This window comes from Tenrec ecaudatus, chromosome 2 (assembly GCF_050624435.1).
Source record: "Tenrec ecaudatus isolate mTenEca1 chromosome 2, mTenEca1.hap1, whole genome shotgun sequence".
In the NCBI taxonomy this organism is placed as follows: Eukaryota; Metazoa; Chordata; class Mammalia; order Afrosoricida; family Tenrecidae; genus Tenrec; species Tenrec ecaudatus.
Genome location: NC_134531.1, coordinates 96,850,573 through 96,858,773, shown reverse-complemented (window position 1 = coordinate 96,858,773; position 8,201 = coordinate 96,850,573). Strand labels below are relative to the sequence as shown.

The following is an 8,201-nucleotide window of genomic DNA, read 5'->3' as shown; positions in this document are numbered from 1 at the left end:
GCCCTGTGTTCACCAGTTATGCCAAATCAACAGATGGAGTTGCTTTGTTTGACATTTTGATTCTTTGACATAACGTATTCGCCAACTCATGTACTCCTGCTTCTTGAGACATTCCATTAGGTGCGGAAGCAATCACTTTTCTGTGGCATCCTTTGTATTCCAAGCCAATGATTATTTCCTGAAATTTTAAATTGAGCAGTAACCACCAGTAAGTAGAAGATGGACATCATAAATAAAAAACAAAAATGTCAAGCAAGATCTAAGATCACATTTTGTGGTTATTTTTGGCAGGACTTACGAAATTGCTTCTCGGTGGACATTAGGCCACTACTCAAGCCCTACCTCAATGCAAGAACACTTTGTGCTAATAACCTGGCATTCTGTGATGCCCACCTTCCCAACATGATGCTGAAGACAAAACGGGTGCATAAACAAATGTGGTGAAGAAAGCTGATGGTGCCTGGCTATTAGAAGATACACCATCTGAGGTTTTAAAGGCTTGAAGTTACAAAAGCAGCTATCTAGCATTAAAGCAACAAAGCCCATCTGGAAGAAGCACACCAGCCTGTGCGATCACAAGGTATCGCTGGGATCAAGTATCAGGCACCAGAAGCCCCAAAACAGTTATATCCATGTGAACAATGGGGTCCAGAGTGGAGACTGAAAGCCCGTCTGTAGACAATTGGACACACCCTCACAGAAGGGTCACAAGGAAGAGATGAGTCATCCAGGATGCAGCATAGCACCAATGAAACACACAATATTCCTCTAGTTCTTTAATAATCCTTCCTCCTCCCACTATCATGACCCCAGTTCTACATTACAAATTTGTCTACAACAAAACATGTACATGGTACACATAAGAGCTCTCAACACACAGAATCCAGGACAGATCAACCCCTCAGGTACAGTAATGGAAGTAGCAAAACCATTAGAGTAGGGGGAAGGTGGGGGAAGAAGGGGGAACCAATTGCAGTGATTGGTATATAATGCTGCACCCCTACCCCTCCTCCCCCAGGAGAATGAACAACAGAAACATGGGTGAAGGGAGACACAGATGATGGAAGATCTGAAAATAATCAGAAGTTATAATTTATCAAGGGCTCATGAGGGCGGGAGGGTGGGAGAGGAAGGGAAAAAAGAAGAGCTGATACCAAGGGCTCAAGTAGAAAGAAAATATTTTGAAAATGATGACAACAAATATATAAATGTGCTTGATAAGTGGAAGCATGGATTGTTGTTCTAAGAGCTGTAAGAGCACCCAATAAAATTATTTTAAAAGTTTTTTTAACTAAAAAAAAGAAAATAGAGACCTGGCATATTAAAAAAAGCAAGAACAAAAGAAACTGCTTCCCTACCTTCTCTAATAATATACCTAAATTTTAATATAAATGTACTGCTCATAGTTGAGAATTAATATGAACAGACCAGGGCAAAGGAGACCCACATGTAAAAGTCTGTCCTATGCATTCATCTGGATGGGACTGAAAAGAATAGAATTCTAAAATAAGTGACACTCCAACATTTCACATGCAAGGTTTTCAAATTGGAATTTGTAAGGGATGAGATGTGTGATCTAATAAAAGGGATTCCTGCCCTCTTCTTTCTTGTTTCTAATAAAAAATGTTTTTCTCACAGAGATCTACTTGTAACGTAATGTGATAGAAATAATTTGTGCTAATTAACAAATATTGTCTTCCCACTTAGTTACATGTGTTAGTAAACAGTTATTTTAAAGAGTCATTATCTTTACCCAAAGGAATGATTCTAACAGCCTAAGTATCGGGTACTTGAAAATCTCGTGGCATTGTTAAGAGCCATGCTCAGAGCAATGCAATGTACAATAGCAAAACATGACCCAGTCCTTAGCCAGCCTTTCAAGTATTGTTATATTTAAGCACATTGCTTCACCCATCAGATTAATCACTCTCCTTGAGTGTATGCTAGTAAGGTTTTATGTCAATGTGGCTGTGACAGGATTCTTAGTGATTTGGTGGTTAAGTCATAGAATCCCCTAAAATATGAGCTAACATATTTACCGTATATACTCGGATATAAGCCGACCCGAGTATAAGCCGAGGTACCTAATTATTACCTGAGAAACCAGAAAAATTGATTGACTCGAGTATAAGCCTAGGGTGGAAAATGCAGACACTTTTGGTGAGTTTCAATAATCAAAACAAAGGAAAATAAAATTACTAAAAATTGAGACATCAGTGGGGTAATGTATTTATTTATTTTAAATGAAAAACATAACTAAAAGGACACAAGTCATTTAACGTTAGTAAACCAGCACAGTAAGTGGAAAATAGGTTCAACAAAAACAATAAGGTATCAACAATGATACCTTTAGAGTACTATTTCCTGAGCTCAATCAGCAACCAAGCTAAAATGTAAAGAGTTAAAATCCTTCAAAACAGGATTCCTCATCATCATTCGTATTCCAATGCAGAGCTTCAGCTGGTGTGAGGTCATCACAGAAGCTGTCCTCACTGAGATCACCGTCATCACCATCACTGCTGTCATTTGCATACAAAGCGCAGTCTTCACTGCCATCCATAGCATTACTAATACTACATATCTGGAAGGCATGTCACACCATGTCTTCTGGAATGTCTTCCCATGCATTTCGAACCCACTTTGCTATTAACTCTATGTCAGGCTTCACGAGATTTCCTCCTTTTGTTAGTCGGCCTTGACCAGATGACATCCATTCATGGCACATCCTTCGCACACGGTCTTTAAAAGGCTTATTCAAAGATACATCCAGAGGCCGCAGTACAGATGTAAGCCCACCTGGAATAACGGCTAAAGTGACTTTACTAGATTTTGCCAATTTTTTATGTCATCTGATAGGTGGGCTCTGAACATATCCCAAACAAGTAATGATGGCTTTTTCTTTAAGGCTGCTCCTGGTCGTCGGTTCCAAATTTCTTCCAGCCATTTTTTTGTTCTGTCTTCATCCATCCAGCCTTTAATATGTGTACGCACAGCAATTCTTGGTGGGAAATTGATCTTTTTAGGCAAGGTCTTTCTTTTTAAAATAATGACAGGACGCAGCTTAGTTCCATTAGCCAAACATGATAGAACAACTATAAAGTGTTTTTTTTTTATTTCCTGTGGTTTTGAGAAAAATGTTTTTTTCTCCTAAACTTGCCACAGTTCTGTTGCTTGGAAGATCAAAAGTCATGGCAGTTTTATCCATATTCCCAATATCTGCCAGGTCATAATTATAAATCCCTTTGTTTTATAATAAATGACTGGAATGACATAATATTTTCTTCAAGGTCTTGTGGCAATTTCTGGGAAATCTCTGTTCTTTGTCTCAAACATAGTAAACCTATTCATGAAGCAAGTACACCATCCTGCTGATGCAGCAAATTTTTTAATGCCTGGTACTTTATATTCGTCATCCTTAGCCATTTGTAGAGCATGTGTGCAGATTCCCATGCATGTTACGCAGCAGTCATTTGGACGACACTCCATAACCCAGTTATGCAATTCACTCTCTAGAGCCCCAAAAAAGATGTTAAACTACGACAAGCTTTTTAGCTTTTGGAATCAGTTCCAAGTCAGCCTTCATTTTCCGCCACTCCCTCACTTGCTTTTCCTCAACAAAGAATTCCCTACTTGCAATACTATTATTGTTCTCATCTCCTCTTGACACAACCTTCATTTTGAAACCAGCCTCATATGACCTGCGTTTTTGTCTTGGTTCAAGAGTATCCATTTCTAATAGGATAAAAAACAAGACTTTGAAAAATAATTTTCATGGTAATGCCCCGCCCCCCTTGAAGTGTTAGCAGGGAGGAGGGGGGGAGTCCATGCGGGTGGGAGGGATGCAGGATGTGAATTAACACAGAGACCAGAGGGGAGAGATGGAACGCAGCCACAGACACATCCTTACCAGTTCAGCTGCCAGTGTAAGTAAATCACTATGGGTGCTTCTGCGAATTGGAGCCGTCCACATATTGGACGGCTTTGATTGGTTAAATGTGAATAAACAAATATTCAAAGCCCTTCAGTGTTAGTGGGGCTTTGAATGAACAGTGGAGAAACAGCAATCACCCACGAGATAACGGGTGCTGGTCCCATTACCTCAGGGGGTCCCCAGCGAGATGTTACACCTCACTGGGGTACCACTGACCCATGTATAAGCCGAACCCCAGTTTTTTCCATTCGGCGTTTTATTTGTTTCGATGCATTACATCCCTAGAAAAAGAAGCCCAGGATTTTCTCTCCTGTGTGTTTTCGCCTGGCTTCCTCATGGTCCATGATGCTGGCAGAGGTCGTCAGCACAATGAAACCAAACTGCCGTGAAGGGAGCAGGTTGTACTGTCACTTTTCTAGATCTCTGAGCTGCACGTCAAATCTAGGGCTGATCACTCCACACTTGTTTAATCTGCCAGTGAGTTTCACTACAATTTTCCCAGCTCTATGATCATCAGTGATTTCAAATTCACCAATGTAGCTGTGTTTCATCATCACAGTTAGAAATTGGACAATGACCTTGGAGCATGGCCTAATGAGAACCTGGCACTTGCCTCTCTTCTCAGCATTATTGATGCTCTTGAGAGCGTCAGCCAGGACGTTCATGCGCACCATGATGGCGGCATGAAAAGATAGTGGAAAGAGGAAGGCGAACCCCAGTTTTTGGCACCTTTTTTATGCTGAAAAACTCAGCTTATACACAAGTATATACGGTACTTTGGATCACTTCCACATCTAATGTAATCATTTCCAAGATGAGATCTGCTACAAATAGTCAATCAACTTTTTTCAGGAATGTGACCAGTTTCCAATAAAAGTGGATGCTGTGGAAAAGATTATTTGCTTTTTGCTGGGTCTGGTTGCTTCACCTTCATGAAACCTCTGGTTCTGTGGGCAGTGGCGGCTATATTGCCAGTCAATCCTGAGAGTCACCAGAAGCCTGTCTTCTGACTGCTGGTCTTGGGTTCATTAGCTTCTGCCATGATGCCAATCATGAGAAACCCCCAGCCTGAGGTAGGATGCATAGATTTGAAACTTCTTCACTTGTGATTAATTTTCTTGACATAAACGGCTTTCTGTATGTACTTACCACCATCTGTCAGTGTGTTACACTGTGGTGGCTTGTGTGTTGCTGTGATGGTGGAAGCCATGCCACTGGTCTCTCCAAGGCCAGCAGGGTCACCCAAAGTGAACAGGCTTCAGCAGAGCTTCCAGGCTAACGAAGAACAGACTACAAAGTAGGAATCCACTGCCCACTTCAGAGGAACTAGCCACCAAAGACGTTTTGCATAGCATTAAAACATCAGACACTGCAGGCCTAATGAATGGAAGCAGAGCATTATCAGAGAGAGTGCTGAAGGATGGGCCCCTCCGTTTGGAAGACACCTGAAATATGACTGAGGAAGCTGCCTTCTCAAAGTGAGCCAACCGTGCTGATGTGAATAAAGCCTGTTGGGGTCGTCTTTGGCGGCTTCATTTGCTGATGGGGCACAATTTAAAATGAGAAGAAACACCTGCAAATATCTACCAATAATCAGAACTTGGAATATACAAAGTGTGAATCTAGGAAAATTGGAAATTGTCAAAGATGAAATGGAATGCATAAAGATTGATAGCATAGATGTTAGTGAGTTGAAACTGACTTGCATTGGCCATTTGGAATCAGAAAATTGTGTTGTTTACGATGCTGGGAGTGACCCAATCAAGAGGGATAACATTGCATTCAATGTCAAAAAGGACATTCTAAGGTCTGTCTTGAACTATAATGTTGTCTGTGATAGGATTATAGCTACCCACCTTCAAAAAAAATCCAATAAATAAAATTATTGTTTTAATTTATGCACCAAATCCAGTGATAAAGAAATTGAAGAGTTCTACCAAGTCTTTGGTCTGATATTGATCAAATATGCAATCAGGATGCATTGATAATTATTGGCGACTGGAATGCAAAAGTTAGGGGCAACAGGGTTACATATGGCAGCCAACTAAAAAGGAGCAGGACGGGGAAAAATACATGGGTAGCAGGGGAACAGAGCACTAACCCAGCCAAGGGGAGGGTGTTGTTTAAATCTCCACAGGAGGAGGAGAGAGGGATCAGACTTTAACCTGATGCACCAAGATGTGAATGCAACATACTGGCATGAAGCAGGGAACCAATAGAGAGGTCTGCGGGGCCGGCCCCAATCCCAACTACATGGACATCCCTGCCTTCCCTGAAGAATTCACTTCAGAGGATATCACTGAAGCTACAGCTCAGGGGGAGGGGCGAATCTGATCAGAGCACACAGGACCAAAGGAAGAGGGAAGGAGAGTTGAACACATCCTGGCCCAACAAACCCCAAGGACAATATTCCTGCTCAGAGCAGCCAATGCACAGAGAGGACCTTAGGGCTGGCCCCAGCACAAGATTCTCACAGACCCATAGAGTTTTGAGGAACAACACTGGAGGAGGCACAGTGTGGGAATTGTGCCTGATCTGACCCCAACAAATGGGGGGAGGGGGGGAGGGAGGGGGAGAGGAGGGGCTGTGGACACTAAGGGCATGCAACAGAGCAGCAAGGGAGCAAAGCAATGAAGTCCCCAGGGAATACCAAAAATAGACTTTGGAGCCAGGGCTTGCCACCCCCATCAGATTCGACCAAAAAACACTTCTAAAGGTCAACAAACAGACCTGGAACTATTTGTAGGTGTTTTCTTTCTTTCTTTTTGTTGTTGCTGGTTTTGTCATTGTTGTTTTATTTTGCTCTGCCTTGTTTTTGTGTTTATTATTGTCTCTGCATGTCTATCTAGAGAAGAAAGATGGAACAAACAATGGACTGATAATTGGAGGTGTATGGGAGAGGGATAGGTGGGGAGAAAATTGATGTTAACAAACCCTGGGACAAGGGAACAACAAGTGATCTAAAATCAATGGCAAGGAGGGCATAGGATGCCTGATGGGGCTAGATCAAGGGCAATGTAGCTGAGAGGAATTACTGAAACCCAAATGAGAGCCAAACATGATAGTGGGACAAGAAGAAAGTAAAATGAAAAGGAGGGAAGAACTAGAGGGCAAAGGGCAATTATAGAGTCTAAATACAGCTATGTACAGATGTAAATATATTTATATATAACAATAGGGAAATAGATCTATGTACATATATGTATAAGTTAAGTATTCAGCAGACGGACATTGGTTCTCTACTCAAATACTCCCTCAACACAAGAACACATTGTTCTAATAACCTGGCATTCCATGATGCTCACCTTCCCTACATGATCACTGAAGACAAAATGGGTACATAAGCAAATGTGGTAAAGAAAATTGATGGTGCCCGGTTATCAAAAGATAAACTGTCTGGGGTCTTAAAGGCTTGAAGGCAAACAAGCAGCCATCTAGCTGAGAAGCAACAAAGCCCACATGGAAGAAACACACCAGCCTGTGTAATTACAAGGTGCTGAAAGAATCAGTTATCAGGCAACCAAAGAACAAAAAATCATATCATTGTGTGCTCACCTTCCTGATACGATCGCTGAAGACAAATGGGTGCATAAGCAAACATGGTGAAGGAAGCTGATGGTGCCTGGTTATCAAAAGATATAGCATCTGGGGTCTTAAAGGCTTGAAGATATCTAGCTCAGAAGCAACAAAGCCCACATGGAAGAAGCACACCAGCCTGTGTGATCACAAGGTGTCGAAGGGATCAGGTATCAGGCATCAAAGAACAACAACAAAAAAATCATATCACTGTGATAGAAGGGGAGTACTGAATGGGGACCAAAAGCCCATCTATAGGCAACTGGACATCCCCTTACAGAAGGGTCTTGGGGTGGAGGCGAGCCAGTCAGGGTGCAATATAGCAACGATGAAACATACAACTTTCCTCTAGTTCCTAAAAGCTTTCTCCCCACCCACTATCATGATCCCAATTCTACCTTGCAAGTCTGGCTAGACCAGAGGATGTATGTACACTGGTACAGATAGCAACTGGAAACACAGGGAATCCAGGACAGATGATCCCTTCAGGACCAGTGATGAGAGTGGCAATACTGGGAGGGTGGAGGGAGGATGGGGTGGAAAGGGGGAATTGATTACAAGGATCTACCTATAACCTTCTCCCTGGGGGACGGACAACAGAAAAGTGGGTGAAGGGAGATGTCAGACAGTGTAAGATATGACAAAATAATGATTTATAAATTATCAAGAGTTCATGATGGTGGGGGAGCGGGGA

The 8,201-nt window shown here is 42.0% G+C and overlaps 1 pseudogene; it reads right to left on the bottom strand.

Annotated features, from left to right (window-relative positions):
* Window positions 1-4,179: 4,179 nt before the first annotated feature.
* LOC142440909 (small ribosomal subunit protein uS8-like) lies at window positions 4,180-4,605 on the bottom strand (annotated as a pseudogene).
* Between the last annotated feature and the right edge of the window lie 3,596 nt (window positions 4,606-8,201).